Source organism: Pseudophryne corroboree, chromosome 2 (genome assembly GCF_028390025.1).
Source record: "Pseudophryne corroboree isolate aPseCor3 chromosome 2, aPseCor3.hap2, whole genome shotgun sequence".
Lineage (NCBI taxonomy): Eukaryota > Metazoa > Chordata > Amphibia > Anura > Myobatrachidae > Pseudophryne > Pseudophryne corroboree.
This window is the reverse complement of record NC_086445.1, coordinates 160771365-160793221: the sequence shown is the minus strand read 5'-3', so window position 1 is coordinate 160793221 and position 21857 is coordinate 160771365. Positions and strand designations below refer to the sequence as shown.

Genomic DNA, 21857 nt, shown 5'->3' with positions numbered 1-21857 from the left:
AAATTGCTTAACCCCAGTGCGCCAGCACCATCCCGCAGAGCAGTTCTGGGCATACCCACTGGCCCGCTACAGGATCTACGCTTGCTGAAAAGGCCATATGAACTGTCGCTCTCCTGTGGTCTTAATTCTCCAGTTCACAAGAACAATATGCCCTGCCAGGGAAGGATTAGCTATTGTACTCTGTGGCCTAAACCTGGACTGCCAGTTCAGTAACAGCTGAAGTCCTGCATGCCTGATCATTCCTGCAAATAGTACAGCTCAGTGTCTGCTGAGTCCTTCCCAGCTCCTGTGCTATTCAAGAAAGAACTTCTATATCCTTAACCTTTAATTATTGGCATTGCTACATATTAATTGCTTGGGTAATAAAGTAGGTAATAAAACACGGCAGGGTGTGTAATTATAGGAAGATAATTGCACAGCTCAATATGGAGCTACTTAGCACCAGCAATTAGTCCTTGACACCTTTGAGGTGATGTAGTGAAGCATATTCTATATAGCAGAGAGCAAAGAAACTCTTATTGTTTGTACAGAAATATAGATAATTGAATTCATTTTAGTATATAAATGAACACTCGCTATTCAAATGTAAATCAGCGGATCCATTTGAGGCTTTGCTGGTTCTTCTGATTTTGTCAGAGGAAAAAAAATATTATTTGAATGACAGTTTTTTTAAATTAGATTTATGTCACAGTAACAATAGGTGTGATAATAATGGGGCTCATTGAGGTGCGGCTGTTCTTGCTATCTTTTGCGAATATGGGCAGAAGCTAACCTGAGCATAGGGATGCCTACTGCTGTCACATCATTTCCGTCCGACGGTGTATAATTGCTGATACATCGGTACCAGTTGTTGCAAATCGGAACATGTCGCAGAGTCTGAGTGCTTCTGAAGACGCGCAGGCCGAGTTGCTCTCCCAGGACGCAGAGGGCTCTCTAGTAGCAATTAAGATTGCAACTGCTCATTTCTGAACGGCCATGACACGCCTGCGTTTGTCTGACCACTCCCCGTTACCACCCCCAAACGCTGTCTTCCTGTCACTCACTTTGCAACTAATTCCTTGGTGCGACTGCAATCGCAATTAACTTGCTGCGCATGCACACTGTGGCTAGATGCATGTGCAGTAAGAAAACATTGGGGTTGATTCCGAGTTGTTCGCTCGCTAGCTGCTTTTAGCAGCATTGCACACGCTAAGCCGCCGCCCTCTGGGAGTGTATCTTAGCTTAGCAGAAGTGCGAATGGAAGATTAGCAGAACTGCGAAAATAAATGTCTAAGCAGTTTCTGAGTAGCTCGAGACTTACTCACAAACAGCGATCAGTTCAGTCAGTTTCGTTCCTGGTTTGACGTCACACACACGCCCAGCGTTCGGCCAGCCACTCCCCCGTTTCTCCAGCCACTCCCGCATTTTTCCCTGACACGCGACATGCCTGCGTTTTTCCACACACTCCCAGAAAACGGCCAGTTTCCGCCCAGAAACACCCACTTCCTGTCAATCACACTACGATCATTTCAACGATGAAAAATCTTTGTTCGAGCGTGAGTAAATCTACTAAGTTTTGAGTTAAAATACTAACCGCATGCGCACTGCGAACCATGCGCATGCGCATTTTTGCCTTAATCGCTCCGTTTCGAAAATCGGCAATGAGCGCACAACTAGGAATGACCCCCATTGACCGATGTGCATACAATAGCCACTTTGTGACCACACCTGAATGAGCCTCAATATGTCTTTTCAGAGGGCTTACCTCCAAGGCCTGTCAGTATCAATGCTCTTTAAGTGGCCTATACATCAACAACCAATCAAACCAATTCTGTGTTTTCGGCAATGTTTAGGTGAATGAAATTGCAAATTCAGACGCAAAGTTATTGGAATCTGCATGTCGAGGATTTCTAATATGTAGCACCGGAGGACACAGTAGGAAGCCCCGATGACCGGCAGCCCTCCAGGAGCTCTAACCACCGATCCCTGTGTGTGGGTGAGTATGATCAGGGTTAAAGGAAGGACAATACCTCCCAACTGTCCCAATTTTCACGAGACAGTCCCATTGTTTTGGGACTGTCCCGCTGTCCCACCCGCGGGCCGTAGTGTCCCCCAGTGGACAGCTAGGCAGAGCAGCGGTGAACAGACACTGTGTGCTCATGGGAAACAGAGGGTCTGGGGGCATGCCAGCAGCATGGGGGAGTCACGATTGTGAGCCATGCCCCCTTTTCTGTAGGCCACGCCCTTTCGGCCTCAGCATGGCTTAGCCACACCCGGGAGTCCTGCCTCCCCATCTCTAAATGTTGGGAGGTATGGGAAGGACGGGGGGGAGGATGATCATTTGGAGCACAGTCTACTGGACACTTGTGTGCATGGTGCATTTAATATATAGCTGTTTAACAGTTCTATACCATTGTCCTTTATAGGTGAACAAGATCATGTATGTGCACTTATACTGCCAACTGTCCTGCACCTAGACCAATACTGAATTGCCCCAGTATTTTAACATCCATCACTGTAACTCAGAGTCAGAGCGTAGCATGGAGACATAACACCCGGAGCAGGGTCATGTCACGGCGCCCCCCACCACTACATGTATGTATGTATGCATGTATGTTGTGTGTATATATATATATATATATATATATATACATATACACACTGTTTTCATCCCTCGCTTAAGGCACCCCCCATTGTTCAATCTTACAGTGAAGAGTGTGGGTTCAAACAAACACACACAAACACACACACACACACACACACACACACACACACACACACACACATACACAAACATACACATATATACACACACACATACACATACAGACATAAACTCACACATACTGTATACAAAGAAATATACACATTACCACACACATATACATACATAAGCACACACATATGCACACACATATACACAGACATATACACGTATACACATAAACACACACATATGCATACAGACACACACACACACACACACACACACACACACACATAAACACATTTACACACAAAGACTCACATTTGCATACACACACGCAGTATACACAGACATAAACACATACAAATATACACACATCAATTCTCAGCATGAAGAGGGCAGCAGTTAATCGTTCTAGCCTGGAGGGGCAGAGCTTCTATGTATTCTATGTAATTGAAGTTCTTCTGATAAGCCTCCAAACCTCCCCTCTTCCCTAACAACACACCACACTGCACTGCACTGCACTTGACTCTATGCACTTCAATCAGTGACATGGAACATGCAGACAGTGTGGTGGCCACCCCTTCCCTCTCGGAGAGAGAATTGACTGCATAGGAAAGGAATGAGTTAAACATCTTGGGAGGGGTGGACCTAGCTGTGAGGAAAGTACAGCCTTTGGGAAAGGGGAGGGTTTAATATATATAGGGAAGGCTAGGCCATTTTGCTCTCTCTTGTCTGGTGATTTGCCTTTGAGTGGGTGAGTGCTGCAGTGCAGAATTCCTCACTTGATTCGGTTCCCCCACTGTTTTTGGGTGATTTTTAGTTCCCTGCATTCCTGCATATAGCTCCCCTGCATTCCTTTGTTAATATGGCTTCCCGCCCTCGTCGTTCCGCCGGGCCCCCAGCTCGGTACCGCGCTTCTGGCGGTGGAGCTGGACCGGGGGAAGGGGTGGCAGGCCTGGGGGACGGGGCTCCGTTCCCCGGGGCCTCCACGGGCTCGGGCGGGAGCACAGTGCGGCGGACCAGGTCGGCCCTGCCGCTGGGGGCCGGGCCGGCTGTGCCGGGCGGGCGCGGGCGGCGGGTGGGATGGAGGTCCGTTTAGGCCACCCGGAGGTAGACGGGCATCGGCCCTCGCCTCCGGGAGCAGCGGATGAAGCGGCGGTGTCCGGCGCCCGGGGGCGCGCGCATGCGCGCCGCGGCGGGCGCCGGCGGTGGATCCACGCTCGGCCTCTATCACTCCCCCCTTGCCGCGGCCGGCTGGAGGTGCCGGGCGGGGGGGGGGGGGATGCCGGACGGGGGTCGGCTGTCCGCCGCGCGGGGCTTGTTACGGAGCCTCGCGCGGCGGGTCTTTCAAGTGCGGCAGGCGGGAGCTCTGTGGCGGGAAACAGTGGGACGCGCGCACGAGGTGCGCGCGCACCCACACTCGCCTCCGGCGGCGCCAGCCGCGCATGTGTGCGCGCAGCGAGCTCCTTTGTCTCCCCAGATCACTCCCCGGCAGCCGGAGTCCAGCAGGGGCCGGGGGGGGGGGGGGAGAGGCAGGGGGGTGCAGCAGGTGCTGGCAGTGGAAAGGGGTGCAGCAGCAGGCGGTGACGGGGCGCGCGCACGGGATGCGCGCGAGCCCGTGCCCACTGCGAGCGGCGCCGTGGGTTTTCCCTGTCTCCCCAAAACACTCCCTGGAGCCGGCGTACAGCGGCCTGCGGGGGAGGAGGGGGGACAGGGAGGGGGTTGGTGGCCGCAGGCTGCTGCACGCGCTGCTTGGTCTCGCGGCGGGCCCTCCCCAGGGGCGGGGGATAGTTCCGATCCGCAGGGGGAGGGGGCGTATTCGGAGGGGGAGAGTCAGGGCAGCGCGGGTACCGACAGGGGTGCCCCCGCTTTCCCGCCGGGGCAGCGGGCGTCGGGTGCCCGGTTCACGCCTGTCGGGCGGCGGGGTCGCGCGCGGGCCCCGGCTGGAGGTCCCTCGGGGTCCGATGCCGCGTTTTGGGGCGGTCACGACCCCTCCGGAGCGCTGGCGTCGGCCCTGGCCACGGTGGTGGAGGCATTAGGGCCGCTAGCCGCGGCTGCCTCCCTGAGGGCGGCGGCAAGTTCCGGCGTGCCTGCGGGGACAGGCGGGCGGCGGGCTTCGGCGGCGCAGTGAGTGGCACGCGCCTGCCGGGAGCTCGGGGCGGCCGCTGCAGAATTGGAGCAGGGTCCGGGGCCGGACGCGCAGGGGCGCGCGGCGGCAACGCCCCCCTCACGTAGGGCTCGGCATGCGCCGCAAGTGCTGGCTGGGTCCCCCGCTTCTTTCTCTTTTACAGGGGATCACGGGGAAGTGGAGATGGCAGAGTACGAGGAGGAAGACGTCGGGGTGGCCACGCCAGAGGATTCCATGTCGGGGCAGTCGACGGCATCAGGTGAGGTGGTGCAGTCGGTATCGGGTTCCCCCACGAGCTCTAGTTCTCGTAGTTCTTCCTCTTCCTCCTCTTCATCTTCTCTGTCGTCACAGGCGTCCGCAGTCAGTAGCACGACTAGGGCAAAGAAGCGGGCGACGAAATTCGCCAAGAGGGCAGCGGGCCAGCAGAAGAGGCGGAAGAGGCGCAAGCGGCTTAGCGAGGAAGCTCGTAGGGCCAAGAAACGCCGCGATTTGCCCGGGGTCGTTCGCTGCGACTACACTGCCATAATGCGGGGGCTGCGAGATAGCTGCCACAGGAAGATTCGCAGGGGTGACTTCGTTGATGTGTTCGTCTTGACGAAGGACGCGAAGAAGGGCATCGGGGCTGAGGCATTCCGGACTTTCGATAATTGGCTGGCCGGGTTTTGGGTCTTCGCGGCGTGTTACCTGGAGGACAGGCCGGAAGAGCACATGAACATAATTCGGTACCCGCATCTCATACACGACATGCAGCGCACATCTTCAGGATCGGAGTGGCGTAGGTATGACCAGGAATTCAGGGAAAAGCAGGACGGTTTGCAGGTCATGGACTTTGGGTTCAAGGACGTTGAGGTCTGGCTCAAGGTCACTCGGGCTTCGCAACAGGCTGAGGAGCCCCGGAAACCGGGGGCGGACGGGCACCGCGCAGGGTCGTCCGCCCAGGGGTCCGGCGCGGACAGCGGATTGGCCAAGCCAGGTAGGGTGGCCGTCCGTACAGGGGGGCGAGCCGCCACAAAAGGAAAATGTTTCGCGTTTAACAACGCGGCATGTTCCTTCGGCAAGCAGTGTCGTTTTCGACACTCGTGCCTGCAATGTGGCGGATCCCACCCAGCCTCCTCCTGCTTCAAAGGCAGTCGGCAGGGTGCCCGGGGTAAGCAAACTTACCCCAGACAGGCCGCAGGGGGGAACGCTCCGCAGAGCTCCAACACCAATTAATTTGGAGACTATGGGCCGGTGGTTGGACTGGTATCCGAATAAAGAGGATGCAAAATTTTTGTTTTCCGGTTTTCAGTTTGGGTTTCGCTTGCCTGTTGCGAGCGAGGTGTCCGTGCGGGCCCAGCGGAACCTCCAGTCTGCCCGAACCTTGCCGTTAGTGCTGCGGGAGCAAGTGGATAAGGAGGTCGGGTTGGGCAGGATGGAGGGACCGTTTACATCGCCCCGGTGGATGGCTTGGTCATCTCTCCGGTGGGGGTGGTTCCCAAGAAGACTCTAGGCGCTTTTCGGCTCATTCAGCATCTTTCTTACCCGTCGGGGGCGTCGGTCAATGACGCGATACCGCCGGCTCATTGCTCGGTGGTGTATCAGTCGTTTGACGAGGCGTTGGAGCTGGTCCGCAGTTACGGGGCTGGGGCCCTCATGGCTAAGATTGATGTTGAGTCCGCTTTTCGGTTGCTGCCGTTACATCCGGACTCATGCCGCTTTATGGGTTTTCGGATAGGAACGGAGTATTTAATCGACAAATGTTTGCCGATGGGATGTTCAGTTTCATGCTCGTTTTCGAACGGTTTAGCACGTTTCTGCATTGGTGTGTGGAGTCTTCGTCAGGAGGTCACGGGGTTGCACATTACCTCGATGACTTCCTGTGTGCGGGTCCGGCAAATTCTTCACGGTGCGGCGACTTGCTCTTCAGCATCCAAGCTCTGTTTTTCCACTTCGGCGTTCCCGTGGCCGAGGATAAAACAGAGGGACCGTCCTCCTGTTTGTTCTTTTTGGGGATTGAGATTGACACGGTGGCGGGAGAGTGTCGGCTACCTCGGGACAAGGTGGCGAAGCTCCGCGTTGCCATTTGCCGGTTCGAGGGGTCGCATAAGGTCACGCTGCGGCATGCGCAGTCCTTGCTGGTCATGTTGAACTTTGCTTGTCGGGTAATCCCGATGGGCAGGGTTTTCTGCCGGAAGCTAGAAAGGGCGACTGCGGGGTGTGCCAGACCACACCTTTTCGTGCGATTGTCCTCCGAGATTAAGAGGGATTTGGCCGTATGGGCCTCGTTCCTGGAGGACTTCAACGGGGTGTGTATATGGCAGGCGCCAACGGTGGACAGCGCTAGGTTGCAGCTGTTCACCGACGCAGCGGGTGCCTCTGGATTCGGTTGCTATCTGGAGGGATATTGGTGCGCGGCCTCGTGGCCGGCGGAATGGCATCGCGAAGGTTTAACTAAGGACCTTTTGCTTTTGGAGCTTTTCCCCATTATGGTGGCGCTGGAGGTCTGGGGCGATCGGCTGGCTCATCGCAGCATCTTGGTTAGATGTGACAATCTGGGCGTGGTGCACGCGATAAATAACCAGAGAGCAAAGCCGCTGGTGGTTCTGCGGGGGCTGGGACAGTTGTTAGTGACGTGCCTACGTAGGAACCTGTTGTTCCGCGCGCAGCATGTGCCCGGTCTGGAGAACGGCATTGCCGACGCTTTGTCGCGAGGGCAGTGGGAAAGGTTTTGTTTGTTGGCACCCGAGGCAGACAAGCATGGTTTTCATTGTCCCGGTTATGTTTGGCAGGTGATCGAGCCGGACTGGAGGGTCTAGCGTTGCGGTCAGTCGCGCCAACCACGCTTAAGGCTTACGGACAAGCTTGGAGCGAGTGGGAGGAGTTTGTTCGAGGACGAAATCAACAAGGTAAGAGCGGGCATCGGATGATGCTTTCTTTTATTTGGCAGCTGTAGGTTTCGGGTAGGTCCAGAGCGGGGGTATCCCGGTACTGGGCTGGCATTTCGTTTTTCAGCAAGATAAAGGGCGTCCCTGACGTGACAAAAAGCGGGATTCTGCTGAAGGTAATGAAGGGATGGGCGCGGGTTGCGCCGACGGCGCCTGACAAGAGGCGGCCCATTGATGCGGCTTTGTTGCCGGCTGTCATCAGGGCGGTTGGAGGCGTCGCGTCGTCCGTGTTTGAGTCGCTGTTGTTCAGTTTGGCGTTCTCAATGGCTTACCACGGGGCCTTTAGGGTTTCGGAATTGGTGGCGCCTTCTAAGCGAGCAGATTCGCGCATGCTGGTCGGAGATGTGGTGGGTGAGAGGTCCTTGCTATGCAGATCGCGGCGCTCTAAGACGGACCAAGGGGGGAAAGGTCGATGGGTTACCTTGGTTCCGGCAATTGAGGAGAGCATTTGCCCAGTAAGGTTGGCAGTGCAGTATGAGGCGGTACGGCCCGACGGTCGGGGGTCATGGCTGCTGCATTATGACGGGCTGCCGGTGACGAAGTATCAATTTCGTTGGATGCTGGGTCGCTGTCTTGCGAGCTTGGGCCTTCCACCCGCTGCGTTCGGGACGCATTCCTTCCGCATAGGAGCTGCGACGTCGGCTGCGGCGGCGGGATTTTCCAGGGCTGAAATCCAGGCGGTGGGGCGATGGAAGTCGTCGAGTTACAGACGATATATTCGCCCCGTTGCATGAGATGTTGGCTTGCGCGCGTTTTTGTTTAATTACAGTTGTATAATCATGTTGTACAGTTCAGTGCGTTATGGTGTTGTGCGTCTGTTTGTCCCCCCCTTTTTTTATCCCACTCAGGGATTAGCTACTCGCCGTTGCTGGCATGAGCCGGCAGCGGGGGTCTGGAGTTCTTTTGCGATTTTTTGCCTGACTTGACGGACTGAATTCTAATCCACAATTTGGCTGATCATTTTCTAATCAAAGTCCCTCAGCAGGTTTTACGCTTTCACCTCCAGCTGAGTTCTTACATGTTTTTCCCATTTTATACCCCCCCTCCCCCCCACCACCCGTTTGATTTCTTATTTTAATTTGATTTTTCCCATTGTGTGTTCATGTTCGCTTCAAATTGGCTAGAAGCTTGTGCAGATCGGCTAGGCCGTGACTTCTGCAATAGACAAAAACTCACTTTTTTCTTTTTGGCAGATCCTTCAGGTTAATGCATTTAATAAACAAGATATTGATAATTAGTAACCAATTCTACCCCTTTTCCTCCTCTTCAGGTTGGTTTGAAGATGACTTGGCTATTTGGGTGGTTGGCCACTCTTATGTGTATTGGGCCGCCAAGTTTCTTGCCTCGGAGGGGGCTCAGATGTTTCCTAGGGCTCAGGGAGTTCGTTGGCTTGGTTGGCGAGGGATGATGTGGAAAGATCTGAGAAGTAGACTAGTCAGTCAGGCCAGCAAGCATGGAGTCCCTAGGGTGCTAGTTGTCCATCTTGGTGGCAACGACCTGGGGAAGAGGACGTCTTTGGAGCTGCGGTGGGCCATGATACAGGATCTGGTAAGTGTGGCCGCAACATGGACCAATTGCGTATTGGTGTTCTCCTTGATGGTGCCAAGGTTGAGTTGGCGAGGTGTGGCGGACGGACGCGTAATTGATGTGGCCAGGAAGAAGGTGAATGGGGCGGTGGCGAAGTGGGTGTTGTCCCACGGAGGCAAAGTAGTTCGCCACCCTAGGGTTCGGTTCCGAGACAGTCACCTTTTTCGGCATGATGGGGTACATCTATCCAATGAGGGGATGATGTTTTTCCTGGAGGATCTGTGTCTTGTGTTGCAGGAGTTAGGGTGAGGTTATGGTGGCGGTGCGAAGACTCTGGGGAAGAGTCTTTCGCTGTTGGCGGAAAAGAACGGCAGTTTGTTGTTGTATGGTAAGCTGTAGTGATTTACAGTTTGGTGTGGTTTAAGTGCACTCACCTCCATCGACTTAGTGGCCGCTCGACCACCCGTCCGGGAAGGCAGCGGCAGGGCACCCATCAGGGTGGGTAGTCACTGTGGGGGTTGAGTTGTCTGCTATTACCGATTTTGATAGTTCGTAGTTAAATTAGGATGGTTTTCGAATTTTAGCATTTTAAGGTTAGCGTTAGTTTAATAGAGCCGTTCTTTTTTCTGCCACCATATGCCGGCTGAATCGGCATCTTAATAAAATTTTCTATTACAGGTTTGCTATGGTTAGGGTCAGCAATTTTTCTGCCAAATTCAAGTCTCCGTGTCTTTATTTATTGGTATAGGGGTAACAAATGCTTTACTTTGAATGTAGGGGTCCACCGAATATCACTAGGATGTTTATTCCAGTCCTCTCCTCCTACTCTGAGTCCCTGCGCCCAGCTCTGTTACAGAGAGCCGGTGCCCTCTGTCCCTGACGGCGCCTGGAGCTCCAGCTCCACTCGCTCTGCCCCTGTGCAGAGTGCATCCATTGAGGAAAACAACATATGACAAAATCCTTTATTTATTGTCAGCGCCAGGACTGGATTAAGGGCCACATGGGCTTATGGCTGCAAATGTGCAAGGGCGTATACTTAGATGGGGGGAGCTGTGACCAGTGCTGTGTGGGTGTGGCCAGAATACCATGGGTGTGTAACCCCTACACTATCAGCCCATATGTCTCTCTATAAGAGAACATTTGCATAACGTTGTGAAAAACTAGAACTACAATATTAAAAATAAAGATTCAAAAACTTCTAATTTATGGGCAACTAGGCAGCTGGTCGTTATCATACTGCTATAATGATGGGTTTATTTTTATATGGAGGCCTGGAGATTTTGGTGGTCATTCCGAGTTGTTCGCTCGCTAGCAGTTTTTAGCAGCCGTACAAACGCTATGCCGCCTCCCACTGGGAGTGTATTTTAGCTTCGCAGAAGTGCAAGCGAAAGAATCGCAGAGCGGCTACAAAATAATTTTGTACAGTTTCAGAGTAGCTTCAGACCTACTCAGCGCTTGCGATCACTTCAGACTATTCGGTTCCTGTTTTGACGTCACGAACACGCCCTGCGTTCACCCAACCACGCCTGCGTTTTTTCTGGCACGCCTGCGTTTTTTCAAACACTCCCTGAAAACGGTCAGTTGACACCCAGAAACGCCCTCTTCCTGTCAATCACTCTGCGGCCAGCAGTGCGACTGAAATGCTTCGCTAGACCTTGTGTGAAACTACATCGTTCGTTGCAATAGTACGATGTGCGTGCGCATTGCGCCACATACGCATGCGCAGAAGTGCCGATTTTTTGCCTGATCGCTGCGCAGCGACCGAAAGCAGCTAGCGATCAACTCGGAATGACCCCCTTAGTTCCATCACCCCCATTGCTATTCTGGCCCTGGTCAGCACCAGTATATAATATCTCTTGTTTGCATTTTTTTAAATTTATTAAGTGTTGGTGAAACTTTAACAGTTATTTCTGTACAGGCTGCTGTTTCTTAAGGGCCGATTTATCACCATCCGCATCTGAGGATGCGGATCACATGTGATAATATCGGCCCAATCTGCAATGCGCTAATTGATTACATTGCACGGATGTATTAATTATTGCATGCAGGGACAGAGCTTGAGAGAAAGCTCTGTCCCTGCGATGCCTCTCCACAGCCAAATTGGGGTATTTTTCATGAAAAACACCCTGATTATGTGCTGTGCATGCCCTGCCGCCACTGCACCCTCTCCTCGTCGTAATGACACCCCCCCCCCCCCCCCCCCCCCCCTGATCATACTCACCAACACCCGGGGACCACCAGTGCTGTAAAGTGAGCTGCTGCTTTGCATCACTTTACTACACTGGGGGTCACAGGTGTGCAGGGAGCTTCAATGACCATCAACCCGCACCGGACCACCGATCACCGATCCCTGGGTAGGTGAGTATGATTTTTTTTTAACTGTCCATCGGACACACATAGCTGATCACACTGGCCAGGTCCCCAAACAGATTTCTCTGTCTAGGGGCAGAGACAGCTATGCAGAAGTACAGAACCTGCAGTGAGCCCTGCGATTACGCCATCTGACGCTGGCGTAATTATCACAGGGCTCACTGCAGTATCTTATTAACTTTTTTTTGGGTCCAGATCGCATTTCACATTATAAGTATGAGGAATGCGATCTGTTTACTAAGAAAATTAGAATGAAAGGGTTTGGAGCAGTTTCTTCACGAAAATGGCTCAAAAAGCCTTTCAGTACATTCAGGTGATACTAAAGTAATGTGAAAAGGGTGTGAAAACACTTTTTTTTAACATTACTTTAGTAAAAAAAAATTGTCAAAGAATATGCCCATTAGTGTAAAGTTTGGGTATTGATTCATATTAGTATTTAACCATGAAAATTGGAACACCTTATTGAAATTAATCAATTCTTCGACATGAGGGTATGCATTTTTTGGACCACTGGCATTAAGAAACATGGGCCAGTATTTACTAAAAATCCGAGTTTGCCCGATTTGTGTTTTTTTTTCTAAGTCCCAATCCGGGAATTCACTAAGCACCAATCTCGGCAGTGTTTGGACTATTCGTAATGGTTTGAATGACAGCGTTCACAAATACGAATGAATAGACCATCGGTCAAACGCGGCTGTTATTTCATAGAATACGGGCATTCACTATTCATTCGTATTTGGGTGTTAGTTTCTGAGTGCTCAAGTGCGGGTCTGTTTTTTTTTCGATTCGTTAAAAAAAGCAGCAATAAAATAGACCTGCTTTTTCCAGTCGAGTTTGGATAACCATACACGGATCAGTGAGATCTGTGCATGGTTATCTATGGGAAAGGGTCTGTTTAGTATAAAAACGGGGAAAAAAATTGTGTGGGGTCCCTCCTCCTAAGCATAACCAGCCTCGGGCTCTTTGAGCCGGTCCTGGTTGAAAAAATATGGGGGAAAAATGACAGGGGTCCCCCCATATTTAATCAACCAGCACCGGGCTCTGCGCCTGGTCCTGGTTCCAAAAATACGGGGGACAAAAAGCGTAGGGGTCCCCCGTATTTCTGAAACCAGCACTGGGCTCCACTAGCTGGGGAGATAATGCCACAGCCGGGGGACACTTTGATATCGGTCCCTGCGGCCGTGCCATTAAAACCCCAACTAGTCACCCCTGGCCGGGGTACCCTGGAGGAGTGGGGACCCCTTCAATCAAGGGGTCCCCCCCCCCTCCAGCCACGTACTTGGAAAAAAAAAAAAAACCCGCAAACCCGACCACGCACTGAAAGGGGTCCCATGTTTACACATGGGACCCCTTTGCCCCGACTGCCAGGACCCCCCCTGACTCCTGTCAAAGAGGGTCCCTTCAGCCAATCAGGGAGCGCCACGTCGTGGCACCCTCCTGATTGGCTGTGTGCTCCTGTAGCGTCTGTCAGGCAGCACACGGCAGTGATACAATGTAGCGCCTATGCGCTCCATTGTAGCCAATGGTGGGAACTTTGCGGTCAGCGGTTGACCGAAAGTAACCTCACCGCTGACCGCAAAGTTCCCACCATTGGCTACAATGGAGCGCATAGGCGCATGTGTAAACATGGGACCCCTTTCAGTGCGTGGTCGGGTTTGCGTTTTATTTTTTTGCCAAGTACGTGGATTATTCAACGGCCGGATTCTTCACTGGATTTTGTGAGTATAATTTTTTTTACAGGTACCCCTAGGATTCTACATGGAGAAGAGGACCGAGCCTCGTGCGAACATAGGTAAGTATGTGTGTATGTTGGTGTGCATGTATGGAATAAAGTTGTACTGTCACGGTGTGTGTGTCCTGTTTTTATTGGGGTATTTTTTTAGTAGTAGTACTACAGGTACCAGCGGGCCCGGTTTTCCACCGCATGCTGGTACTTGTGGTTCTCCAAGTACCAGCTTGCGGGGGAGGCTTGCTGGGACTTGTAGTACTGCTACTAAAAACAATATTCACAACTTCACACTTGGCTATCAGCCCCCCATCCGCCGCCCTTGGATGGGGGGGACAGCCTCGGGCTTCACCCCTGGCCCTTGGGTGGCTGGAGGGGGGGGGGACCCCTTGATTGAAGGGGTCCCCACTCCTCCAGGGTACCCCGGCCAGGGGTGACTAGTTGGGGTTTTAATGGCACGGCCGCAGGGACCGATATCAAAGTGTCCTCCGGCTGTGGCATTATCTCCCCAGCTAGTGGAGCCCGGTGCTGGTTTCAGAAATACGGGGGACCCCTACGCTTTTTGTTCCCCGTATTTTTGGAACCAGGACCAGGCGCAGAGCCCGGTGCTGGATGATTAAATATGGGGGGACCCCTGTCAGTCCCCCCCCCCATATTTTTTCAACCAGGACCGGCTCAAAGAGCCCGAGGCTGGTTGTGCTTAGGAGGGGGGACCCCACGCAATTTTTTTCAGATTTTAAAAGACTTTAATAAACTTTTTAAGGTACACAATGAAGCCCTGCACGGATCTCACAGATCCGGCCGGGATTCCTTGTGTTTTTTCAGGCAGTGTTTTACTCATCACTCCCGTAAAACACTGCCTGATATTACGAATCACATCGACATCGGAAAAAATGATTGTGCAAAACTCGGCAGCTTAGTGAATGATCGTATCAGGATTCAAAAAGTTGCAGTAAAATGCACCCGATACCATTCAAGTTCAAACACCCTTCAAAACGGCCAAAACACGAATATTAGTAAATATTGCCCATGCTCTCTTCCATGTACCACTTGGTTTAATTTCTCTAAGTGCAGGCACTGACTTCCTTTCTGCAAGAAGAGAAAGAATAGTAACTGTGACACAATGACCGTGTAATTATTCCTATAACTCTCAGAAAGTACTGAGGCTAAACTGTGATCTTACGTTTTCGGCTTCCATTACTGCTGTAGCTACAGTTATACACGTGGAAATGTGTGTAATCAGCCTTTTTTTTTAAATACATGGAAGAGGAAGTATCATATTAGGAGTATATGATACTCCTAATAAACTCTTTGTATAAACTGATGCACGATTTTAGTGTCACTATAGTAACTCAGTGCGTTGGAGACTAGACAATAAGCACGTTGCTAAGCATTAGACATTCATAAACCAGCTTTCACTTATGGGACACAAATTACTTGGAATCATCCGCTTCTTAAGAAATATAAAAGCAGATATAGGGGGTAATTCCAAGTTGATTGCAGCAGGAATTCTGTTAGCAATTGGGCAAAACCATGTGCACTGCAGGGGGGGCAGATATAACATGTGCAGAGAGAGTTAGATTTGGGTAGGGTGTATTCAAACTGAAATCTAAATTGCACAGTAAAAATAAAGCAGCCAGTATTAACCCTGCACAGAAATAAAATAACCCACCCAAATCTAACTCTCTCTGCAAATGTTATATCTGCCTCCCCTGCAGTGCACATGGTTTTGCCCAACTGCTAAAAAATTTCCTGCTGCGATCAACTTGGAATTACCCCCCATAGTTGTCCTGGTTCAGGCTCAGTAATATAGGTGTGCGATATCAGACCATGGAGTAAAATACTTCCAATATAAAGGTTTACATATAGCCGTGAAAATGCAGACCTTGAATATTTATAAGCATAAAAAAAGAGTGATATATATTTTTAAAAATGCCATATTATAATGACAAAAAACTCAGTAACATGATAGGACTAATTTGATCACATGACTGTGCATTGCATAGGCAAATGCAGGGGGGTTTCCGGTTGCCTGGAAACCCCCCTCCTCTTGACAAGTGACTCAAATTATGACAATAGAAATGGTATATAATATGATTACTAGAGCTGCAATCACATCATGCAGTTTAAGCGACAGAACAGAGCTGCTGCACATGCCCAGTGTTAGTAGCTTCTTCTACAAAGTTTGCTGTGTGTGTGGATCTGAGTCCTCAATCAGTTCTCTGGACCAGAGAGTAGCTGCCAGAAAGAAGAGATAGGAGCATTACCATAAGGTGGGAAAATCTGTGCTTAGAAAGTGCAGTACTGGTTCTATTGTGTTTGCGGATTTATTTATTATACAGGTTGAGTATCCCATATCCAAATATTCCGAAATACAGAATATTCCAAAATACAGACATTTTTGAGTGAGATTGAGATAGTGAAACCTTTGTTTTTTGATGGCTCAATGTACACAAACTTTGTTTAATACACAAAGTTATTAAAAATATTGGCTAAAATTACCTTCAGGCTGTGTGTATAAGGTGTATCTGAAACATAAATGCATTCTGTGCTTAGATTTAGCTCCCATCACCATGATATCTCATTATGGTATGCAATTATTCCAAAATACGGAAAAATCCCATATCCAAAATACCTCTGGTCCCAAGCATTTTGGATAAGGGAGACTCAACCTGTAGTATGTTTAACCTTTTTCTGACCACTTATTTATATTATTTAAATATGTTTGATACAACCTAAACTATAGACCATCTTTAGTGCTAAATATTAATACTTTATTCCCTGTCCCGCAGAGTGGGAGATTATGGATTACATTTGGAAACCCTCATCCAGAAATCCTGCGTTTGCCACTGCATAGGGGGGGAAATATAGCAACATTTTGAAATTAGATAAACTGTAGAGAGATAAAGCATCAGTAAATCAGACCATTTTTTTAAACACAGGACCTCATTCAGGCTGGATCGCTATTGAGACAGAAATTGTGATTTTCTCAGAACTACTTCTGCTAAAAAACGCATGTGAAGAGCCGGCTAGAAAGGTAAAAGATGCCCACCAGTGCATTTGCAAATTTGCATATGCATTCGCATAATTGCGATGCATATGCAGAAATCGAGTATAGTCGACAATTCTAGTTGACCCATGCATACACAGGATATATGCGTCTGCAGTCGCAATGGCGCCATATTTTTAATCGCAGCTGACAGTTGCGCGCCCTGATAGTGGCCATGACACACCTGCATTTTCCCAACCACTCCCCAATAATGCCATGTAACCACCCACAAATGATCACTTCCTGTCAATCGCTATGCGATTACACTTTTCTGGCCCTGTGATCACATTATGAATGCATTTCGGCCTTCGTGAACAAGCAGTAGAGTCATGCGCAGTCATCCGATAATCGCCCGATTTACGTATTTGCAATTTTGCAACTGAAGCTGAATAAGGCCAAGTCTGTAACATGCCAGTTAGGAGCTGAACTGCTTCCAACTCTCACCTTACCATCTATAAACAAATCCAACTGTAAACAACAGTATCACTCACAGAGAGACTACTGACAGAAAGGCAGCACATCGCTGCCTCGCTGTCAGGAGCACATCCCTGCCTCACTGACAGCAGCATGTTAATGCCTCCTTGATGACAGCACATCACTGCTTCACTAACAGCAGCACATCCCTGCCTCACTGACAGCAGCACATCCCTGCCTCACTAAGGGTATCACTAAATTAAGAATATCTTCCAGTACCCTTTTGTCAAGTCAAGAGTGGTTCATTATTGGCTTTTTGCAAGGTTCTCAACCAGATTGTCAAACCGAGGCATAGGGTAGGTATCGAACTGTCAGACCTTATTCAGTTTCCTAAAGTCATTGCAGAATCTTAGATCTCCTGAAGGCTTGGGTACCAGCACAATTGGGTTGTGCCACTCACTATTTGACTCTTCTATAACCCCTAGGTGCAGCATCTCCTCTACCTCTCGCTTAACCGCTGCCCGTTTAGCCTCAGAAATACAATAAGGCCTTTGTTTTATTACCAACCCGAGTGATGTGATAATATCATGCTGTATTATCTGGGTTTTCCAGGTCTATAACTTTCTGCTTTTGGCTGGGACTTAGGGGGACATTTACTAAGCAGTGATAAGAGCGGAAAAGTGAGCCAGTGGAGAAGTTGCCCCATCAACCAATCAGCAGCTCTGTATCATTTTATAATATGCAAATTATAGATGGCACTTCAGTGCTGATTGGTTGCCATGGGCAACTTCTCGACTGGTTCACTTCTCCGCTCTTATCACTGCTTAGTAAATGTCCCCCTTCATGAGGATTCAATAGGCACCTGACAGTTGGGAGTTTTAAGGGCCAATAGAGAAGGCTGGCTGGCACTTCACTTCCAAGGTTTGAATAAATGAACATGGTAAATGTGTACCTCTTTACATCTACCTTCTTGGCGTACTTTATAATTAACAGGCACTATTGCCTCCAAGATCTCATAAGGACCCTGCCAATGGGCATACAACTTCAGGGGGAACAAAAACCATGTCCCCTGAATTGAAGAAGCGGTTCACCACTGTAACATCATAATTACGCTTTTGACATTGCTGAGCCAAGTTCATATGTTCCCTTACAAGTGGCTCAAGAGGCCATACAGTTGAGACAGAAATTGAACTATAATAGGCTCTTGGGATGGTTGTTCTTCTCATCCTTCCTTTAAGATATCTAGGATTCATCTAGGTTGTCTATCATAAAGAAGCTCAAAGGGGCTAAACCCTATAGACATTAGATAAGGCAAGAGCTGGTCCCAATCTTTCTTATCCTGCGATACCTCTCACCTTACCATCTGCTGTAGGGGGTCATTCTGTGTTGATCGCTCGTTTACGTTTTTCTAAGCGCAGCAATCAGGTTACTACTGCGCATGTGTATGCACCGCAATGCACACGCGCGTCGTACGGGCACAAAGCGGATCGTAGCTGGGTGATGGATTTAACGAAGAATCCATTCGACCAGCCGATCGCAAGGAGATTGACAGGAAGAGGGCATTTGTGGGTGGCAACTGACCGTTTTCTGGGTGTATTTGGAAAAAAGCAGGCGTGTCCAGGTGTTTGCAGGGCGGGTGTCTGACGTCAATTCCGGGACCAAAAAAACTGAAGTGATTGCAAGGGTTGAGTAAGTCCAGAGCTACTCAGAAACTGCAAAAAACTTTTTCGTCCCGCTCCGCTGCACACGCTTTCACACACTTGCAAAGCGAAACTACACTCCCCTGTGGGTGGTGACTATGCGTTTGCGCGGCTGCAAAAAGTAGCTAGCGAGCGATCAACTCGGAATGACCCCCTAAATGTTTGGTTAAAGCATTCCTTTAATCCAGGGGTGGGGAACCTTTTTTCTACCAAGGGCCATTTGGATATTTATAAAATCCTTCGGGGGCCATACAAAAATTATCAACTTAATAATTAGCCTGCCCCATTAGATCTGCCCCCAGTAGTTATGCCCCAAGTCAGTAGTTATGCCCCCAGTAGATATACCCCCAGTCAGTTGTTATGCCCCAGAGGAAGGAGCCGGGCGCCCGCTATTAACAAAATCTCAGCGTGCGCCCGGTATCTCCCTCGGTTAGGTGAACATGGCCCGGCCGAATCAAGTGGCTCTGCGGGTCTTATACGGCCCCCGGGACTGAGATTCCCCACCCCTGCTTTAATCCGTCTGTTTGCTGATGATACACTGAGGTGTTAATTATCTCAACCCCAACAGACGACACAGATCTTTCATGAACTTAGACATAAAAGGGGTACCCTGGTCTGTCAATACCTTTTTTTGTAATTCCCAAGCATGTATACAAAATTACCAGTTCCCAGGCAATAGTGCTAGACTTAATATTTTGCAGTGGTATTGCCTCTGAATACCTGGTAGCGTAGTCAATTACTACTAAAATATTCTGATGTCTACAAGCAGATGTTTCCACCAGACCCACCAGGACCATACCAATTTGCCCGAAAAGCACAGAAATTACAGATAAGGGTACCAGAGGTGTTCTAAACTCTGTCCCAGGGTGATATCTTCTGGCACACTGGGCATTCCTGCCAATACTTTTGCACTGCGGCATAAATGCCTGGCCAAAAGAACCTTAATTGAATTTGTTACAGAGTTTTCTCCTCTCAGAAAATGTCCACCCCACAAATGCGTATGAGCTGCCCTCACGACCAACTGTTCATGTTTCCTGGGAACTAGCAACTATTCAACCTTTTTCCCTGTAAATAAGCAACCCAGTATAGTATAGTAAATCATTTAAAACATAAAATATGGTGTGCCTACAGGCAGAGGCGGATTATTGGGTTTACTGGGAAGTTTCCCGGTGGGCCGACGCACCTGCTTGGCCTATTTGTTTGAGGACATATAGTCCTTTTTATAGACATAATGAATAAGATGCAAAACACTTTGCATATATGAAAATTACTTTGCCACTTAGCCTGTGATTGCAGATGATCTAGTGTATGCTCTGTCTGCCTGCTTGGCTGACATATAAGACTGAGTGAATAGTAATTGGGATACGGTTAGTGTAATAAGCAAGAAAATATCTTTCTAAAGAATTATATAGTTTCCTAAATTCTGAAGATGTATCATATAATGTCCTCATAATATTTAATTTTATTTCTTTTTAACTTCCCCCTTGATGCTGGACATGCCAACTATCTGGAAAGTCTTGGGGGTATGGTGCTGCTGCCATGGCCCATGGCTAGACCTTACACCTCTGGTGCTGCCAATGTGGGGCCACTAGTACAAATTTTTCCAGGGCTGCTTTTTGTTCCCAATCCGCCCCTGCCTACAGGTTGCGCAGCAGATTTTATTTTACCATTTACCATCACCACATTCTCATATGCACCTATAAGATTTTCCTCATTCTGTGGTCACGAGCAAAGTCTTGTAAGGAAACATAACCAGTTAGTCTCTGTTCAACAGCCAAGGAGGGTTTACAGTTACAGCGCTCTGGCTCATCACGGTTCCCATTTCCTTGGACACCTCGCCCACTGGGTCTCTTCCGCTGTTGTGCGAAGTGATGACTTCTTGTAATAGTGGAAAATCACGTCACAAAATCACAGGACAGGGAGACCTTGGAGCTACTGCAACTACTGTTAAGTGGTTGTCCTTTTAGCAGTATCTGCATTTGTACACAAAGGTATTCCAGCACATCTCCATGGACACACAGCACCTTGGCCAAGGGTAAAACTTGGTCAGCCCCTTTTGGAACCAGGTTAGCTGCAGTAATAGATGATTTACTCCCTGTATCCACCAAAGCCCAAACCTCCTAGACTTCTATTTGGGTTGTTACCTGGAACAGAGTGGTTTCGGCTAGGGAAATATTCCCTGCAAACATGTTAACAACAGTGCAAGCTGTTTTACCCGCACTGCAGTCCATTGGCTTTTCCCAGTCTGGGCCGTCCCGGCGTACATGACCAGGGTTACTGCGGTTAAAACATATATTCGTGGACAAGTTATCCTTTTTAACAAGCAGAACTTGAATCCTGGGCTTTGGTACTGGTCTTAACTCTTGCTTATTTTTATTAATTTTCCCAAGGGTCAGATACTGTTCAACTACAACTAACTTCTCAAAGTTTGGGGGTCAGCCTGAAGAGTCCACTGTTGTACAGCAGGATCTAAACCCACATAGCATGATCTAATGCAACAACCTCCACTAGGTGTGTAGGATTTGGAATCGGACAAGGTCAGTTACAGAGTATGCTCCTAGCTAAAAATTACAAGATCTGTCGGCAGAACACACTTACGTTCAAGTCAGAATTGGTCCCATTGTGTTTAAATGAAAGCAAATGTTTGTATGCTTTGGCCGGTGGCTGTTGTATGCTTGTCCCCAAGGAGTTCTCCAAGGATTAATAAAAGGTGATGCGTGACTTATTTTTCACAAGTTACCGTCAAAATTTTTTCAATCTTACTTCATTTTATATAGATGTTACATTTTATGCTGATGACTACAGAAAATGGGTTGTAGTATGGTATGCCGGCGGCCGGGCTCCCGGCGACCAGCATACCGGCGCCGAGAGCCTGACTGGCGGCATACCGACAGCGTGGCGAGCGCAAATGAGCCCCTTGCGGGCTCGCTTCGCTCGCCACGCTTCGGGCACGGTGGCACGCTACACGCGCCACGCTATTCATTCTCCCTCCAGGGGGGTCGTGGACCCCCACGAGGGAGAAAATCTGTCGGTATGCCGGCTGTCGGGATTCCGGCGCCGGTATACTGTGCGCCGGGATCCCGACAGTCTGCAACCTGAAGACCACCCCAGAAAATGTCTTGCCAGTAGCCAAGTACTATATTTTTTGATAGGCCAGAAGAAGGTACTATGTAGTATATGTATGTGGTTTTTTTTTGTAATTAAATAAACCTCATATATGTGCATGCTTTGAATATGAGCCAGGTTATAATTACTGCATTAAGGGGTAAATTAAGGGAGGATTTTAAATCGATCTAAATTTATGGCCGCAACTAGGGGGGGGGGGGGCGC

General features: G+C 49.5%; 1 long non-coding RNA gene across 1 annotated transcript; it reads left to right on the top strand.

The window, feature by feature from the left end:
• Positions 1–1837: 1837 nt before the first annotated feature.
• On the top strand, positions 1838–21278 carry LOC135050594 (uncharacterized). The gene is made up of 3 exons (XR_010241687.1): positions 1838–1975; positions 16307–16401; positions 20918–21278. It is a non-coding gene; the product is annotated as an uncharacterized LOC135050594 (long non-coding RNA).
• Positions 21279–21857: the final 579 nt, after the last annotated feature.